Source organism: Saimiri boliviensis, chromosome 14 (genome assembly GCF_048565385.1).
Source record: "Saimiri boliviensis isolate mSaiBol1 chromosome 14, mSaiBol1.pri, whole genome shotgun sequence".
NCBI classification, from domain to species: Eukaryota; Metazoa; Chordata; class Mammalia; order Primates; family Cebidae; genus Saimiri; species Saimiri boliviensis.
This window is the reverse complement of record NC_133462.1, coordinates 30,876,011-30,895,575: the sequence shown is the minus strand read 5'-3', so window position 1 is coordinate 30,895,575 and position 19,565 is coordinate 30,876,011. Positions and strand designations below refer to the sequence as shown.

The 19,565-nt window shown below is 48.3% G+C and overlaps 1 protein-coding gene across 2 annotated transcripts in view; it reads left to right on the top strand.

Moving 5' to 3' along the window:
- Nucleotides 1-17,841: 17,841 nt before the first annotated feature.
- Nucleotides 17,842-19,565, top strand: part of NWD1 (NACHT and WD repeat domain containing 1) — a 98,279-nt gene continuing 96,555 nt past the window's right edge. For both annotated transcript variants that reach the window (XM_074384435.1, XM_010330131.3), the window contains exon 1: nucleotides 17,842-18,517. The gene's annotated coding sequence lies outside the window, so the exon portion shown is untranslated. The remainder of the gene's footprint in view (nucleotides 18,518-19,565) is intronic.

The window sequence follows — 19,565 nt, the reverse complement described above, 5'->3', positions numbered from 1 at the left end:
CCCTCATGGCTTGTCTGTTTTATGCCTGGGATTTTTGTTTTGTTTTGTTTCGTTTTGTTTTGTTTTGAGACAGAGTCTCAAAGCAGGGGACAGTTTTGCAAAAGGAAGCAAAGCAGGGGATGGCAGGGTGGGGAGAACAGGAGACAGAATGACCATCAACAAAGTCAAGGTTGGAGGTAGCCCAGACCCAGCCCTCCAGTCGCCCAGGCTGGAGTGCGGTGGCGCGATCTCGGCTCACTGCAACCTCTGCCTCCCAAATTCAAGCGATTCTCCTGCCTCAGCCTCCTGAGTAGCTAGGATTACAGGCACCTGTCACCACGCCCAGCTAATTTTTGTATTTTTAGCAGAGGCAGGGTTTCGCAGTGTTGGCCAGGCTGGTCTCAAACTCATGACCTCAAATGTTCTACCCACCTCGGCCTCCCAAAGGGCGGGAATTACAGGCATGAGCCACTACACTAGGCACATACCAGGGATTGGCCTCAAGATATGGGGACAGTCAGTCCCAGTGGCTCAGGCCTGTAATCCCAACACTCTGGGAATCAGAGGGAGGGGGATCACCTGAGGTCAGGAGTTGGAGACCAGATTGGCCAACGTGATGAAACCTCGTCTCTACTAAAAATACAAAAAATTGGCTGGGCGTGTGGTGCACACCTGTAATCCCAGCTACTCGGGAGGCTGACGCAGGAGCGATCCTTCCACCTCAGCCCCCCCAAGTAGCTGGGACTACAGGTGTGTGCCACCATGTCTGGCTATTTTTTTTTTTTTTTTTGAGACGGAGTTTCGCTCTCGTTACCCGGGCTGGAGTGCAATGGCGCGATCTCGGCTCACTGCAACCTCCGCCTCCTGGGTTCAGGCAATTCTCCTGCCTCAGCCTCCTGAGTAGCTGGGATTACAGGCACGCACCACCATGCCCAGCTAATTTTTTGTATTTGTAGTAGAGACGGGGTTTCACTATGTTGACCGGGATGGTCTCGATCTCTTGACCTCGTGATCCACCCGTCTCGGCCTCCCAAAGTGCTGGGATTACAGGCTTGAGCCACCGCGCCCGGCCCAATCTGGCTATTTTTTGTAGAGTTGGGGCCATACTATGTTGCCCAGACTGGCCTTGAACTCTGGCTTCCCACAGTGCTGGGATTATAGGCATGAGCCACCATGTCTAGTCAGATACACATCTTCAGCCATGAGAAGAATGCAAAGCAGAACCACAATAAGCTGTCACTTCACATCTAACAAAATGGCTAAAGTTAAAATGTCAGCATGGTCATTTTAGTGCTGGTGGGGATGTGGAGCAATGGGAACTCTCATGGTAGGAAGTCTTAAAAGACGCAACCACTTTGGAAGACTAAGTTAAAACTAGGGGTGGGGTATGGTGGCTCACGCCTGTAATTCAAGCACTTTGGGAGGGTGAGGTGGGCAGATTGCTTGAGGTCAGGAGTTCAAGACCAGCCTGGCCAACGTGGTGAAACCCTGTCTCTACTACAAATACAAAAAATTAGTCGGGCTTGGTGGTGCACACCTGTAATCCCAGCTGCTCCGAGGCTGAGGCAGGAGAATCGTTTGAACCTGGGAGGCGAAGGTTGTAGTGAGCCAAGATCGCACCGCTGCCCTCCAGCCTGGGTGACAGCAAGATTCTGTCTCAGAAAACAAACAAAATGAAACAAAAAGAACAAGCAAACAAAAAAAAACCCAACGTAAGTTAAATGTAGGCTGGTCATGGTGACTCACACCTATAATCCCAGCGCTTTGGGAGGTGCAGGAGGGAGGGCTGTTTGAGCCCAGGAGGTGGAGGCTGCAGCGAGCTGTGATGATGCCAGTGTACTGAAGCATGGGCGGCAGAGCAAGACCCTGTCTTTAAAAAAAACAAAACCAAAAACAAAAAAAGGCCAGGTGCGGTGGCTCACGCCTGTAATCCTGGCTACTCAGGAGGCAGAGGTGGGAGGATCACTTGAGCTAAGGACTTTGTGACCAGCCTGGACAACGCAGTGAGGCCAGGTCTTTACGAAAGAATTATTTTAATTAGCCAGGTGTGGTGGTTTGTGCCTGTAATCCCGGCTTCTCAGGAGGCAGAGGTGGGAGGATCACTTGAGCCCAGGAGTTCGAGGCTGCAGTGAGCCGATATTGTACCATTCCACTCTGGTGTAGATGACAGGGTGATACTCTGTCCCATAAATAAATGAATAGGCTGCAATCACATACTCCAGACAGAGTTGCTGAAGCCACAGACATTTATTTTTCCATAATTCTTGAGGCTGGAAGTTTGACATCAAAGTGTCAGGTTTTTTGTTTTGTTTTGTTTTTGTTTTTTGGTTTTTTTTTTTGAGGCCTCTGCTTCGTTGGCAGATGGCCGCCTTCTCTGTCCTCACATGGTATTCCCTCTGTGTATAATCTGCTCTGCTTCTGAGGACACCAGTAAATTAGACCAGGACCCACCTATAGACTTTTTAAAACTTAATTATCTCTTCTTTTTAAGATGGAGTCTGACTTTGTTGTCCAGGCTGGAGTGCATGGCATGATCTCGGCTCACTGCAACCTCTACCTCCAGAGTTCAAGCGATTCTTGTGCCTCAGCCTCCCGAGTAGCTGGGCACTCGCCACCATGCCTGGCTAAGTTTTGTATTTTTAGTAGAGACGGAGTTTTACCCTGTTGGCCAGGCTGGTCTCAAACTCCTGATCTCAAGTGATCTGCCTGCCTCAGTCTCCCAAAGTGCTGGGATTACAGGCGTGGGCCACCTCACTTGGCCGACTATTTTAACTTAATTATCTCTTTGAAGACCTTATCTCAGTCAGCTTGGTGCTAAAAAATTTTTAAAAATAGACCTTATCTCCTATTTTAGTCCATTCAGGGTGCTGGAACACATGCTATAAACTGGTGGCTTGTAAATAACAGAAATTTATTTCTCACGGTCCTGGAGATGGGAAAGTTCAATGTCAAAATGCTGGCAGATTCACTGTCTGGTAAGGGCTGGCTTCCTGGTCATAGATGGTGTCTTCTCTTGGTGTTCCCATGTAGTATAAGGAGCAAGGAGTTTCTTGGCGGCTTCCTGTGGAAAGGCACTAATCCCATTAATGAGGGCCCCAGCCTCATGACCTAATCACCTCCCAAGGGCCCCACTTCCTAATCTTGGCTCACTGCAACCTCCATCTTCTGGGTTCAAGCGATTCTCCTGCCTCAGCCTCCCTAGTCGCTGGGATTACAGGCGCCTACCACCACACCCTGTTAATTTTTATTTTTATTTTATTTATTTATCATTATTATTTGAGATGGAATTTTTTTTGAGACGGAGTTTCGCTCTTGTTACCCAGGCTTGAGTGCAATGGTGCGATCTCACCGCAACCTCCGCCTCCTGGGTTCAGGCAATTCTCCTGTCTCAGCCTCCCGAGTAGCTGGGATTACAGGCATGTGCCACCACGGCCAGCTAATTTTGTATTTTCAGTAGAGACGGGGTTTCACCACGTTGGTCAGGCTGGTCTGGACCTCCTGATCTTAGGTGATCCACCCGCCTTGGCCTCCCAACGTGCTGGGAGTACAGGTGTGAGCCATTGCACCTGGCCGACAGTTTATTTTGAATTTATTTATTTATGTATGTATTTGAGACAGGGTCTCACTGTGTCATCCAGACTGGAGTGCAGTGGTGCAATCATAGCTCACTGCAGCCTCGACCTTCTGGGCTCAAGTGATCCTCCCACCTCAGCCTCTTGAGTAGGTGGGACTACAGGCACACATCACCACACCCAGCTAATTTTGTTTGTTTGTTTTGTGACGGAGTCTCCCTCTTTCACCCGGGCTGGAGTAAAGTGGCGAGATCTTGGCTCCCTGCGGCCTACCTCCCTGGAGTTCAAGCGAATCACCTGCCTCAGCCTACGGAATAGCTGGAATTGCAGGCACCTGCCACCATGCCCGGCTAATTTTTGTATTTTTAGTAGAGACGGGGTTTCACCACATTGGCCAAGCTGATCTTGAACTCTTGCCCGCAGGTGATCCACCTGCCTCGGCCTCCCAAAGTACTGGCATTACAGGAGTGAGCCAATGTGCCCGGCCTGTGTTTTTTGTAGAAAAGATGTTTTACCCTGTTGCCCAGGCTGGTCTGAAACTCCTGGGCTCAAGTGATCCTCCTGCCTCAGCCTCCCAAAGTGCTGAGATTACAGGTGTGAGCCACCTGGCCAAGCCTGAGTTTCTTATAAAAACACCACTTACCCTATAACACAGCAATCCCATTGAGAGGGAAAAAACGTTCACCTTCACACAGAAAAGTTTATAGCAGCTTTTTGTTTGTTTGTTTTCAGGTCATACCAAAAACTGGGAATATCCCAAATGTCCATCAGTTGATAAGTGGGTGAGCCATCTGGTTTATGCAAATAGTGGAACATTATGCAGCAGTGAAAAGGAGTGAGCTTCTGCTACAGCGTGTGGTTGTGTCTCAAATGCATTTGCTAAATGAAAGAATCCAAATCCAAGAGGCTATATTACTGTGTGCTCCCATGTGCAGGACTTTTTATCTTTAGAGATGGGGTATCGCTTCATCACCCAGGCTGGAGTGCAGTGGCAGAAACATGGATCATTGCAGCCTCAAATTCCCAGGTTCAAGGGATCCTCCCAGCTCAGCCTCCTGAGTGTCTGGGATTGCAGGTGTGTGCCACATACTCAGCTATAGGTCATTTTAGAAAAGACACAATTTTGGGCCAGGTGCGGTGGCTCACATCTGTAATCCCAGCACTTTGGGAGGCTGAGATGGGTGGATCATTTGCGGTGAGGAGCTTGAGGCCAGCCTGAAACCTGCCTCTATAAAAATATAAAAATTAGCCAACCATGGTGCTGGGGGCCTGTAGTCCCAGCTACTTGGGAGCCTGAGGCAAGAGAGTCGTTGCTCGAATCAGGGAGGTGGAGGTTGCGGTGAGCTGAGATTATGCCACTGCACTCCAGCCTGGGCAAGACAGCCAGACTCTGTCAAAAAAAAAAAAAAAAAAAAAAGACAAAGTTGTTTTAACTTAATCATCTCTTTAAAGACCTTATCTCAATCAGTTTGGTGCTAAAAAATTAAAAAAAGAAAAAAAAAGAACTTATCTCACTCTCGCCAGGCTGGAGTGCAGTAGTGGGATCTTGGCTCACTGTAACCTCCGCCTCCCGGGTTCAAATGATTCTTCTGCCTCAGCCTCCCAAGTAGCTGGGATTACAGCTGCCGGCCACCACTCCTGGCTAATTTTTTTTTGTTATTTTTAGTAAAGATGGGGTTTCACCATGTTGGTTGGCCAGGCTGGTCTTGAACTCCTGACCTCGTGATTCACCCACGTTGGCCTCTCAAAGTGCTGGGATTACAGGCGTGAGCCACTGAGCCCAGCCGACAAAATTTTAAGTATGGAAAGCAGATCAGTGGCTGCCAGGAGCTGAGGTGGAAGGAGAGATTATCCACAAAAGGGACAGAGGAATTTTGGGAGGGAAGGGACTGCTCCGCATTTTGAATGTGGTGGTAGTTACACAACTATGTGTGTTTGTATAGACTTGCAGAATTTGCCCAGCGTCATGGCCCAAAAGGAGGCTGAGGTGGGAGGATCACTTGAGGCCAGACTTTGAGACTAGCCTGGGTAACACGGTGAAACCCTGTCTCTGCAAAAAAATACAAAACTTAGCTGGGCATGGTGGCATGTGCCTGTAGTCCCAGCTACTCAGGAGGCTGATGTGGGAGAATCACTTGAGCCTGGGAGGCAGAGGTTGCAGTGAGCCAAAGTCGCACCACTTCACTCCAGCCTGGGCCACAGAGCCAGACTCTGTCTCGAAAACAAATAAACAAACAAAATCCACACACACAAAAAAGACCTTGGAGAACTTTATGGCTAAATTCTACCTTAATCTAAAAAGAAAAGGACAAGAGAGCAACCTTTGTGTTTCCCAAATCTGTTCAAATTCTGGCTTTTTTTTTTTTTTTTGAGAGAGGCTTGCTCTGTTGCCCAGGCTGGAGTGCACTGGTGCCATCTTGGCTCACTTTGACCTCTGCCTCCCAGGTTCAAGTGATTTTCCTGCCTCAGCCTCCTGAGTACCTGGGATTACAGAGGAGCGCTACCATGCCCGGCTAATTTTTGTATTTTTAGTAGAGACAGGGTTTCACCTGTTAGCCAGGCTGGTCTCGAACTTCTGACCTTAAGTGATCCACCCACCTTGGTCGCCCAAAGTGCTGGGATTACAGGCGTGAGCCACTGTGCCCAGCCAAATCCTAGCTTTTAATTGTATTGGACAAGTAACTCCCCTTCTCTGAGCCTCAGTTTCCTCTTAGGACAGCTAGGAGGAGTGACTGGAAAGTCCTTGGCACAAAGTGAAGCCTGGAGTTGGGACAAAAGCCGCTTCTGTTAAAGTGCTTGAAGATCCCCCCGGTAGGGTTCATCTAGCACCAGGTGGGTGTTGGAAGATAAATTGGCTCCCTGCCTTCTGGCAGGGCTGTTCTGAGATCTCATTTTCCAAGAGAACAGATTGTACCAAAATAGCCTCCCAGCCTGTTCTGGGAAGGGGGGATGCAAGCCGCTGGCCAGGCGGGCGATGATTGGCGGGGCAGGCTGGGGGTTTTGTCCCAGTGTGGGTGTGAGAACTCCCAGGATCTGCTCTGAAGTCCAGGCTAATTTTAGCTGCAAGAGTTAAGGCTCAATAACTTCCTCGCTCTTGGCTTGAGAAAAAGTTTCTTTCTATCCTTTTTTAAAAACTGTGGTAAAATACACAACATAAAACTTATCATCTTCTTCTTCTTCTTTTTTTTTTTTTTTTGAGACAGTCTCACTCTGTTGCCCAGACTGAAGTGCAGTGGTGCCATCTCGGTTCATTGCAGCCTGACCTCTTGGGCTCAATCCATCCTCCCACCTCAGCCTCCCAGATAGCTGAGACTACAGACATGCACCACCATGCCTAGCTAATTTTTTATATTTTTAGAAGAAACAGGGTTTTGCCATGTTGCCCAGGCTGGTCTCAAGCTCCCGAGCTCAAGTGATCCACCCACCTTGGCTTCCAAAAGTGCTGGGATTACAGGTGTGAACCATCTTGGCCAGGCGATCTCGAACTTCTGACTTCAAGTGCTGGGATTACAGGTGTGAGCCACCACACCCAGCCATAAGCAGGTATTTTATATATAATACATCCTCAAAGTTACTCTCATTTTATGGAAAATAAATGAGGCTGGGTGCTAAGGTGAGTTGACGTCAGTCACCTATTAGTGACAGTGGATCAGAATTGAAATCCAGGCCTGGCATTATGGCTCATGCCTGTAATCCCAGCACTTTGGGAAGCTGAGGTGGGCAGATCACCTGAGGTCAGGAGTTTGAGACCAGCCTGGCCAACATGGTGAAACCCTACCTCTACTAAAAATACAAAAAATCAGCCGGGCATGGTAGCGAATGCCTGTAATCCCAGCTATTCAGGAGACTGAGGCAGGAGAATCACTTGAGCCTGAGAGGTGGAGGTTGCAATGAGCCAAGATCACACCACTACACTCCAGCGTGGGTGACAGAGTGAGTGAGACTCCATCTCAAAAAAAAAAAAAAAAAAAAAAAAAAAAAAAAATTGAAATCTAGTCCCATCTCATTCTAAAGCTAAGCTTTTTCTTGTACATTTCATGTCTGATTCTCTTTTGGGATGTGTAAGATACACGCGTGGGAAGAATTCACCGTTACCCTAGACACTGAGCAGGCTTCAGCAAATAATACCGAGAGTAGGTATTAGCAAAGGCAAGTTCTCATCCTGCTCTTCTGGTTCCTGGATCATCATCCGACAGTAGTGACCACAGACATGGGTGTTAGGACTGCGTTTACACCGTACTTTTTTTTTTTTTTTTGAGACGGAGTTTCGCTCTTGTTACCCAGGCTGGAGTGCAATGGCGCGATCTCGGCTCACCGCAACCTCCGCCTCCCGGGTTCAGGCAATTCTCCTGCCTCAGCCTCCTGAGTAGCTGGGATTACAGGCATGCACCACCATGCCCAGCCTATTTTTTGTATTTTTAGTAGAGACGGGGTTTCACCATGTTGACCAGGATGGTCTCGATATCTTGACCTTGTGATCCACCCGCCTCGGCCTCCCAAAGTGCTGGGATTACAGGCTTGAGCCACCACACGTACTTTCTTGTTAGCACCTGCCTGAAGGCATGTAGGGAAACTCCCAGCTCAATTAGTGGAGGAAATTGTCGTCATTTAAGTCAGCTGAGAGGTGAAAGTGACTGCACAAAGACAGATGCAGGCAGGCCTGAGAAGGAGCTCTGCTTTTGCTACTAACTTGCCATGTAATGTGACCTTTGGTGAATCCTTTCTAGCCAATTGAAAATGTTGAACTAGGCTGGACCCGGTGGCTCACGCCTGTAATCCCAGCACTTTGGGAGGCCAAGGTGGGTAGATCACCTGAGGTCAGGAGTTCAAGACCAGCCTGGCCAACATGGCAAAACCCTGTCTCTACTAAAAATACAAAAATTAGCCGGGTGTGGTAGTGGGCACCTGGAATCCCAGCTACTCGGGAGGCTGAGGCAGGAGAATTGCTTGAATCCGGGAGGTGGAGATTGCAGTGAGCCAGGATCAAGCCACTGCACTTCAGCCTGGGCGACAGAACAGGACTCTGCCTCAATCAAAAAAAAAAAAAAAAAAAAAAAAAAAAAAGTTGAACTAGGTCAAGGGTCAAGGGTGGGTAAACCATGGCCCACAGGCCAAATCTGGCCCCCACGTGTGTTTTTAAATAAAGTTTTCTTTGCACGCAGCCAAGTCATTTGTTTACTTATCGCCTATAGAGGGTTTTTTGTTTTGTTTTGTTTTGTTTTTGAGATGGAGTTTCAATCGTGTTGCCCAGGCTATAGTGCAGTGGTGTGATCTCAGCTCTACCTCTGCCTCCCAGGTTCAAGTGATTCTCCTGCCTCAGCTTCCCAAGTAGCTGGGATTGCAGGCACCTGCCACCACTCCTGGCTAATTTTTGTAGTTTTAGTAGAGATGGGGTTTCGCCATGTTGGCCAGGCTGGTCTCAAACTCCTGACCTCAGGTGATCTGCCCACCTCGGCCTCCCAAAGAGCTGGGATTACAGGCGTGAGCCACTGTGCCCGGTACCTATAGTGGTTCTTGTGCTGCAACAGCAGAGTTGAGTGATTTCAACAGACAACCTTACCCGCACAGCTGAAAATATTCGCTCTCTGGCCCTTTGCAGAAAATGTTGGCCAACCCCTGGACTGGATGATGTTGAAGATCTTTTCTAACCCTACGTACCGATAATTCGTAGAAGAAATGTACATTGCAATTTACTAGGTAAAAAGCAAGAGAAATTTATCAAACTCTGAGCTGCACAAATGGCATCTCACCATCCTTCAAATGTCCATATTTCCTCAATAGAAACTGACCATGGGGCTGGGTGCAGTGGCTCACACCTGTAATCCCAGCACTTTGGGAGGCGGAGGTGGGAGGATCACTTGAGGCCAGGAGTTCGGGCCAGCCTGGCCAACATGGCAAAACCCTACTCTATTAAAAATACAAAAATTAGGGGGAGTGGTAGCGGGAAAAAAATTAGCTAGGCATGGTGGCACGTGCGTGTAGTTCCAGCTACTTGGGAGGCTGAGGCACAAGAATCGCTTGAACTGGGGAGGTGGAGGTTGCAGTGAGCTGAGATCATGCCACTGCACGCCAGCCTGAGTGAGATAGTGAGACTCTTGTCTCAAAAAACAACAGGGCCAGGTGGTGTGGCTCATGCCTGTTATCCCAGCACTTTGGGAGGCTGAGGCAGGCAGATCACCTGAGGTCAGGAGTTCAAGTCCAGCCTGGCCAACAGGGTGAAACCCTGTCTCTACTAAAAATACAAAATTAGCAGGGCATGCTGGCACACACCTGTAATACCAGCTACACGGGAGGCTGAGGCAGGAGAATTGCTTGAACACAGGAGGTGGAGGTTGCAGTAAGCCAAGATCTCGGCACCTGCCACCACTCCTGGCTAACTCCAGCCTGGGGGACAGAGTGAAACTTTGTCTCAAAACAACAACATTCGTCTGAGACCAGGCTTAGTGACTCACGCCTGTAATCCCAACATTTAGGGAGGCTAAGGTGGGTGGATCGCTTGAGTCCAGGAGTTTTTGAGACCAGTGTGGGCAACATAGCAAGACCCCATCTCTACAAAAAATTTAAAAATTAGCTGGGTGTCCTGGTATGCACCTGTAGTCCCAGCTACTAAGGAGGCTGAGGCGGGAGAATCACTTGAGCCCAGGAAGCTGAGACTGCAGTGAGCTGTGTTTATGCTGCTACACTCAAGCATGGGTGACAGGAAAGCCTGTGTCAAAAAAAATTAAAATAAATAAATAAATCTCGATATTTTATTTGTGGTGTAATTTCTGCATTCATTTTAATTTTTTAAAATAATTATTAGGTTCGGTGGCTCATGCCCGTAGTCCCACCACTTTGGGAGGCCAGGGTGGGAAGATCACTTAAGGCCAGGAGTTCAAGACCAGCCTGGACAACATAGCGAGATCCCCATCTCTACCAAAAATTAAAAATTAAAAAAATTATCCAGGCATGATGGCATGCACCTGTAGTCCTAACTGCTCTGGAGGCTGAGGTGGCAAGGTTGCTTGAACCCAGGAGTTCAAAGCTGCAGTGAGCTATGACTGGGCCACTGCACTCCAGGGTAGGTGACAGAGTGAGACCTTGTCTCTAAAATTGGAATAATTTAAAAAAACGTATTTAAGGCCGGGCGTGGTGGCTCACGCTTGTAATCCCAGCACTTTAGGAGGCCAAGGCTGGTGGATCACTTGAGATCAGGAGTTTGAGACCAGCCTGATCAACATGGTGAAACCCTGTCTCTACTTTAAAAAAAAAAAAAAAAAAAAAAAAAAAAGGAAAAAAAACATAGCTAGGCGTGGTGGCGCGGGCCTATAGTCCCAGCTACTCAGGAGGCTGAGGCAGGAGACTCGCTTGAATCTGGGAGGCGGAGGTCGCGGTGAGTCAAGATCGCGCCATTGCACTCCAGCCTGGGCAACAAGAGTGAAATTGTCTCAAAATAAATAAATAAATAATAAAAAAATGTATTTAAACATTATGTATTATATTGACACAACAAAAAATTTGGAAAAAATGTTCTTCATCGTTGTTGCTTTTTTCTGCTTTTTACGGTTCTCCCCCACCGTTGCTCCCTGTCCAGCGTCTCTCCCTCCCCTCCGCCCTGGGTTCAAAGCTGATTCTGGTCATTCGTGTGATGGCCTCCAGAGGGCGCTGCTTCCCCACTCATGCGCAGCCAGGGCACCTTCCTCAGTTTAATTGGATTAACATCTCCCAGCTCAGGTTCCTCTTCTGCAAAGTGGGATTTACGTATGTATGTATGTATGCATGCATGCATGTATTTATTATTTTTGAGACAGAGTCTTGCTCTGTCGTCCAGGCTGCAGTGCAGTGGCGCGATCTTGGCTCACTGCAACCTTTGCCTCCCGAGTTCCAGCGATTCTCCTGCCTCAGCTTCCCAAGTAGCTGGGGTTACAGGTGCCTGCCACCAGGCCCAGATAATTTTTGTATTTTCAGTAGAAATGGGGTTTCACCATGTTGGCCAGGCTGGTCTCGAACTCCTGACCTCAGCTGATCCACTGGCCTAGGCATCCCAAAGTGCTGGGATTACAGGTGTGAACCATTGCATCCGGCCAAAAGTGGGTTTGTAATGTTAGCCACGCAGGAATGGTGAAGGAAATTTCAGTTGACCCTTGAACAACACGAGTTTGAACTTCACCGGTGCACTTAGGCGTCGATTTTTTTCCACCCCTGCCGCCCCTGAGGCAGCAAGACCAAACCCTCCTGGTCTTCCTCCTCCTCCTCCTCCTCCTCCTCCTTAGCCTACTCAAGATTGAGACAGGAAGGATGAACACTTTTGTGATGATCCACTTCCACTTCATCCATATAAGTACATTTTCTCTTTCTTCGAATTTTCTGGCCTGGCATGGTGGCTCACTCCTGTAATCCCGGCACTTTGGAGGCCAAGACGGGTGGATTGCCTGAGGCCAGGAGTTCCAGACCAGCCTAGCCAACATGGCAAAACCTTGCCTCTACTAAAAATACAAAAATTAGCCAGGCATGGTGGGGAGCACCTCTAATCCCAGCTACTCAGGAGACTGAGGCAGGAGAATTGCTTGAACCTGGGAGGCGGAGGTTGCAGTGATCACTTGGGCTCAAATGATCCTTGCACCTCAGCCTCCCCAGTAGCTGGGACCACAGGCGTGCACCACCAAACCTGGCGAATTTCTTTTACTTTTTTGTAGAGATGGGATCTCACTGTGTTGCCCAGGCTTGTCTCGAACTCCTGGGTTCAAGCAATCCTCCTCCCAAAGTGCTGGGATTACAGGTGTGACCCAACATGCCCAGACACTGTTTTTTTTTTTTTTTTTTTTTTTTTTTTGAGGTCATGCCACTGCACTCCAGCCTGGGTGATAGAGAAATAAATAAATGAATAAGAAACAGAAAAAAAAGAATTATTTATTTATTTTTTAATTTTTTTAGAGATGGGTCTCACTATGTTGCCCAGGCTGGAGTGCAGTGGCTATTCACAGGTGTGATCCCACTATTGATCAGCACGGGAGTTTTGACCTGCTCTGTTTCCGACCTGGGCCAGTTCACTCACCAGACAACCTGGTGGTCCCCCGCTCCCGGGAGGTCACCATATTGATGCCGAACTTAGTGCGGACACCCGATCAGCATAGTGCACTACAGCCCAGAACTCCTGGGCTCAAGCGATCCTCCCACCTCAGCCTCCCGAGTAGCTGGGACTACAGGCACGCACCACCACGCCTGGCAAAAAAAAAAAAAAAAAGACTTTTAAAAATGACATTTGTTTTTCTCTAGCTTACTTATTGCAAGATTACAGTATATGATACATAGAACGTACAAAATCAGTGTCCCTCAACTGTTTGTGTCATCAGCAAGGCTTTTGGTCAGCAGTAGGCTGTTAGTAGTCAAAAATGACACCCAGATTTTTGACTGCAGGGTTGAGCTCGGTACTCCTAACCCCTGTGTTGGTTTTAAGGTCGACTGCACAGAAATCCCCTAGCCCAGGGCTTGTGGTTACTTAATGCATAGTGATAATCATGGATATTTAAAAACAAAATTGGGGTGTCACTCTGTCACCCAGGCTGGAGTGCAGTGGTGCAGTCACAGCTCACTGCAGCCTTGGGCTCATGTGATCCTCCCATCTCAGCCTCCCCAGTAGCTGGGACTGCAGGCACACACCACCAAGCCTGGCTATTTTTCTTTTTAGAGACCAAATCTCTCTATCACCTACTGTGGAGTGCAGTGGCACGATCTTGGCTCACTGCAACCTCTGCTTCCCAGGTTCAAGTGATTCTCCTGCCTCAGACTCCTGAGTAGCTGAGATTATAGGCGTGCACCACCACGTCCAGCTAGTTTTTGTATTTTTAGTAAAGAAGAGATTTCACCATGTTTGTCAGGCTGGTCCTAAACTCCTGACCTTGTGATCCACCTCGGCCTCCCAAAGTTCTGGGATTACAAGCATGAACCACTGCACCTGCTTGCCTGGCTAATTTTATTTTTTGTAGAGATGGGACCTCACTATGTTGCCCAGGTTGGTCCATCTGGGCTCAAGCAATCCTCCTGCCTTGGCCTCCCAAAGTGCTGGGATTACAGGTGTGAGCCACCACACCCAGCCACTATTTTTTTTTATTTTTTAAAGACAGTCTCACTCTGTCGCTCAGGCTGGAGTGCAGTGGTGCAATCACGGCTCACTGCAACTTCCACCTCCCTGGTTCAAGCAACTCTCGTGCTTCAGCCTCCCAAGGAGCTGGGATTACAGGTGTATACCACTAAGCCTGGCTAATTTTTTTTTTTTTTTTTTTTTTTTTTTGGTATTTTTAGTAGAGATGGTGTTTCATTATGTGGGCCAGGCTGGTCTCAAACTCCAGGCCTCAAGTGATTGGCCCACCTTGGCCTACCAAAGTGCTGGGATCACAGTTGTAGACCACTGTGCCTGGCCCCCAGACGCTATTTATTTATTTATTTAATTTTTCTTTTCTTTTTTTTTTTTTCTCCTTTATTCTTTTCTTGACACTATTTTTTTTAACAGTACAAAATTGAAGAATTTTTTTTTTTTTCAAGACTCACTCTGTCACTAGGCCGGAGTGCAGTGGCACGATCTTGGCTCACTGCAAACTCTGCCCCCTGGTTTCAAGCAATTCTCCTGGCTCAGCCTCCCGAGTAGCTGGGATTACAGGTGCCTGCCACTGCGCCTGGTTAATTTTTGTATTTTTAGTAGAGACGGGGTTTCACCATGTTGGCCAGGCTGGTCTTGAACTCCTGACCTCAGGTGATCCACCCACCTCCACCTCCCAAAGTGCTGGGATTACAGGTGTGAGCCACAACACCCAGCTGAAGAATATTTTGATAGAGACTTTAAAACACTCTAACTAAAGTAGTCAGAATAGTATAATGTACCGCAGCTCACCCCAGCCACCATCAGCCCCTACTCAGCCTCCCCCACCCTGTGCCCACCCCATTTGCCTCCCTGTTAGATTTTATTTTGCAGCAAACTTCAGTTATCTTACTATTCCATAATATTTTGTTATATGGCTCTAAAACATACAAATTCCTTTTTTGGGGGGGTTGGGGGACAGGGTCTCACTCTGTTGCCCAGGCTGGAGTGCAGTGTCGTGATCATGGCTCACTGCAGCCTCCACTTCCCGGGTTCAAGTGTTCCTTCCACCTCAGCCTTCTGAGTAGCTGGGACCACAGGCACATGTCGCCATGCGTAGTGAATTTTTAAATTTTTTGTAAAAATGGAGTCTCACTATGTTGGCCAGTATGGTCTTGAACCCCTGAGCTTAAGTGATCCTCCTGCCTTGACCTCCCAAACTGCTGGGATAATAGGCATGAGGCATCACACCTGGCCCAGACTCTTTAAAAACTTAACCAGGCCAGTGTGGTGGCTCACACCTGTAATCCAAGCACTTTGGGAGGCCGAGGCAGGTGGATCATCTGAGGTCAGGAGTTCAAGACCAGCTTGGCCAACGTGGTGAAACCCCATATCTACTAAAAACACAAAAAATTAGTCAGGCGTGGTAGTGGGTGCCTGTAATCCCAGCTACTGAGGAGGGTGAGGCAGGAGAATCGCTTGAAGCTGGGGGGCGGAGGTTGCAGTGAGCCAAGATTGCACCATTGCACTCCAGCCTGGGCAACAAGAGTGAAACTGTCTCAAAAACAAAACAAAACAAGAATCTAACCACAATACCCTAGTCACGCGCCAAAAACTTCTGAAAACTTTGCCAATAATTTTTTAATATCTATGGGTTCCAGTTTAGCCAATAACTGTTGAGTTTTGGAATCATACCTGAATTTGACTGTCAGCTCACTTCCTTGCCAAGGAACCTTGGGAAGTTGTTTAAATCCTTTTTTTTTGAGACAGAGTTTTGCCCTGTTGCCCAGGCTGGAGTGCAATGGCGCGATCTCGGTTCACTGCAACCTCCGCCTCCTGGGTTCCAGCAATTCTCCTGCCTCAGCCTCCTGAGTAGCTGGGATTACAGGCACTTGCCACCACGCCTGGCTAATTTTTGTGTTTTTAGTAAAGACGGAGTTTCACCATGTTGGCCAGGCTAGTCTCAACCTCCTGACCTAAGGTGATCTGCCCCAGCCTTGGCCTCCTGAAGTGCTGGGATTATACGCATGAGCCCCTGCACCTGGCGTTTTTTTTTTTTTTTTTTTAATAGTCAGTGGTTTGCTCTTTTGTTCTGTTGCCCAGGCTGGAGTGCGGTGAGGCAATCATATCTCACTGCAGCCTTGACTTTCTGGGCTCAAGTGATCCTCCCCCCTCAACCTCCCGAGTAGCTGGGACTACAGGCACACAGCACCATGCCCAGCAAATTTTTTGTTATTGCTATTGCTGTAGAGATGGGGTCTCGCTATGTTGCTGATGCTGGTCTTAAACTCCTGGCCTTGAGTGATCCTCCCACCTTAGCTTCCCCAGTAGCCAGGACTACAGGAGCATGCTACTGTGCCTGGCAGCATCTGAAACTTTTTTTTTTTTTTTTTTTTTTTTTTGAGATGGAGTGTAATCTTGCTCTGTCGCCCAGGCTAGATTGCAGTGACATAATCTCTGCTCACTGCAACCTCCACCTCCCAGGTTCAAGTGATCCTCCTGCCTCAGCCTTGAGAGTAGCTGGGATTACAGGCACCTGCCACTACAGGTGGCTAATTTTTGTTTTTTAGTCGAGATGGAGGGGGGTCTCACCATATTGGCCAGGCTGGTCTTGGACTCCTGACCTCAGGTGATTTGCACACCTTGGCCTCCCAAAGTGCTGGGATTACCATGCGTGACCAAGCATCTGACACTTCTATCCCTAAAAATATAGTAACATCATTAATGAAAGTAACATTATTATTAAATATAGTAGCTTCATTATTTCTGGCAGTACAGCAGTGATTCTCAAGGTGGGGCAGTGAGGGAGGGGGTGACTCTATTCCCCAGGGGACACTCAGCAGTGTGGGAAAATACCTATGGTTGTGGTAACTGGAGCATGTGTGTGCTACGTGCATCTTGTGGGTGGAGGCCAGAGGCTGCTCAACACCTTACATTGGACAGGACAGGCCCCCCAACAAAGGATAGCCTAGTACCACCGGGTGAGGAGGCTCACGCCTGTAATCCCAGCACTTTGGGAGGCCGAGGCGGGTGGATCACCTGAGGTCAGGAGTTGAAGACCAGCTTGGCCAAGATGGTGAAACCCCGTCTCTACTAAAAATACAAAAAAAAAAAAAAAAAAAAAAAAGAAAAAAAAAAAAAGCAAGATGCAGTGGCAGGTGCCTGTAATCCCAGCCACTCAGGAGGCTGAGGCAGGAGAATTGCTTGAACCTGGGCGGCGGAGGTTGCAGTGAGCCGAGATCGCGCCATTATACTCCAGCCTCGGCGACAGAGCAGGACTCTGTCTCAAAAAAAAAGTCCAGTTCCAAGTGTCGGCAGTGTTGAGGTCAGGAAGTCCTGGTCTGGAGACAGATTTCCTTAACGCTTGCTGGAGCCTTGACCTTGGAGACCAAACTGGGCTTGATTCCCAACTCTACCACTTGTTGAGGGAAGCTGGCAGGAGTGATTTTTGTTTTTTTACTTTTTGAGATGGAGTTTTGCTCTGCTGCGCAGGCTGGAATGCAGTCACTCAATCTCGGCTCACTGCAACCTCCAACTCCTGGGTTCAAATAATTCTCGTGCCTCAGCCTCCCACATAGCTGGGATTACAGGTGTGCCTCACTATGCCCAGATAAGTTTTTTTTTTTTTTTTTTTTTTTTTTTTTAGTAGAGATGGGGTCTCACCATGCTAGCCAGGCTGGTCTTGAACTCCTGACCTCAGGTGATACATCCACCTCGGGCTCCCAAAGTGCTGGGATTAGAGGCGTGAGCCACCACATCCAGCCTTGGAGATTTTTTGTTTGTTTCTTTTTGAGAAGGAGTCTTGCTCTGTTGCTCAGGCTGGAGTGCACTGCAATCTCCGCCTCCTAGGTTCAAACAATTCTCGTGCCTCAGCCTCCCAAGTAGCTGAGATTACAGGCATGCATCACACGCCCAGCTAATTTTTGTATTTTTAGTAGACATGGGGATCTCACCACATTGGCCAGACGGGTCTGGAATGCCTGACCTCAGGTGATCCGCCCGCCTCGGCCTCCCAAAGTGCTGGGATTGCAGGCATGAGCCACCACTCCTGGTTTCGGAGTTTTAATGGTGATTAATCATGGCTAATATCTTGTAGGCCCTTCCTGTGACGTGGGCATAGTGCTGGCCTCACTCACTATATAAATGCATTTCATAGTCTCACCAAACTCCTGGGTTGGTGAGGAACTTCAAGTCCAGAGTCGTGAAGCATCACAGGCGAGGGACTTCCCTTTTCTGCATCCTTTCTTCCATGAAACCGGATCGTAATTTCCATCTCTTGGGGTAATTATGTGAACTGCTAATGCCAAACACCACCCAACTGGCACCTCCGAGACCATCAGCAAATGGCATCTTTTATGAGAAGCCATATCATCCTGGCACGTAATGGTTAACCACCAAGTCTGGGCGGAGTGCCCGGCTAAGCTGGTGCCCAAGTGCAAACAATTTCTTTCATTATCCCAGTTGCTGGGAGAATTGGGCAAGGAGAGACCCATGAAATACCTAAGACAAAAGTTACTAGGATAGCCAGGGGCCTGTCTTCCGGGTGGTGCTGAGGCCAGGAAACTGTCCTCTCTAACCTACTTCCCCAGAGGAGTCTAAATTGGCCCTTCCACTACCAGCAAGGACAAAAGAGAGGATGGAGCCCCCAGGGGCAGCCAGAGCGCTGACGCTGCAAAGGGCCTCTGTCCTTCCTGGAGAAGCCCAGTCTTGCTCGGCTGTCTTCTTCGGCAACAAACAGAAGTCAAGAAAGAGAAATAGTCGTGGATGAACCTGTTGTTGGGACGATAATTTACTGAGCACCTACTACGTGCCAGGCACGCCAACCTTACCAGACAAGATACTTGGGCTCATGGAATTCACTTACTCGTGGGAGAGATAAACAATAAACACGTAGAAACTTTATCAACTGGTGGTAAGTACCGTGGCGAAAATTAAAATAGGGCAATGGCATTGGGAGTGGCTTAAGGGGTCACTATGCAGTGGGATGGTCGGATGGTCGGAGATGGCCTCTCAGGAGGAGGTAACATTGAAGCTAAAATGTGAATGACATGAACAGGTGCAGGATGGAGCATTCAAGTACAGCACGTGCAAAGGCCCCGAGGTTGAAATAAGCTAGATGCATTAGACTAGGGGTTCTCAAGCAAGGGGAATTCTGCCCCTAAGAGGACATAGCAATGTCTAGGGAGTTTTTTTTTAAATTTTATTATCTGAGATGGAGTCTTGCTCTGTTGCCCAGGCTGGAGTGCAGTGGTGCGATCTCGGCTCACTGCAACCTCCGCCTCCAGATTCTCCTGCCTCAGGCTTCTGAGTAGCTGGGATTGCAGGTGCATGCCACCATGCCAGCTAATTTTTATATTTTTAGTAGAGACAGGTTTCAACATGTTGGCCAGGCTGCTCTCCAACTCCTGACCTTGTGATCCGCCTGCCTCGGCCTCTCAAAGTGCTGGGATTACAGGAGTGAGCCACTATGCTCAGCTCTTTTTTTTTTTTTTTTTTTTCTCCTGAGATAGGGTCTCGCTCTGTTGCCCAGGCTGGAGTACAGTGGTATGATCTTGGCTCACTTCAACCTCTGCCTCCCAGGCTCAAGTGATCCTCAGCCTTATGAATAGCTAGGACTACAGGTGTGCACCACCACACCTGGCTAATGTTTTGTAGAGATGGGGTTTCACCATGTTGCGCAGGCTGATCTTGAACTCTTGGACTCCCAAAGTGCTGGAATTATAGGCATGAACCACCACACCCGGCCCTGGCTAATTTTTTATTTTATGGAGATGCTGTCTCCGTATGTTGCCCAGGCTGGTCTTAAACTCCTGGCTTCAAGCAATCCTTCTGCCTCAGCCTCCCAAAGTGCTGAGATTACAGGCATGAGCCACTGCAGCTGGCCCTTTAGCTGATTTTAATTTATATCTATTCACCATAACCTATGAGTATCTATGAGTACTGCAGCATTTTTGTGTGTG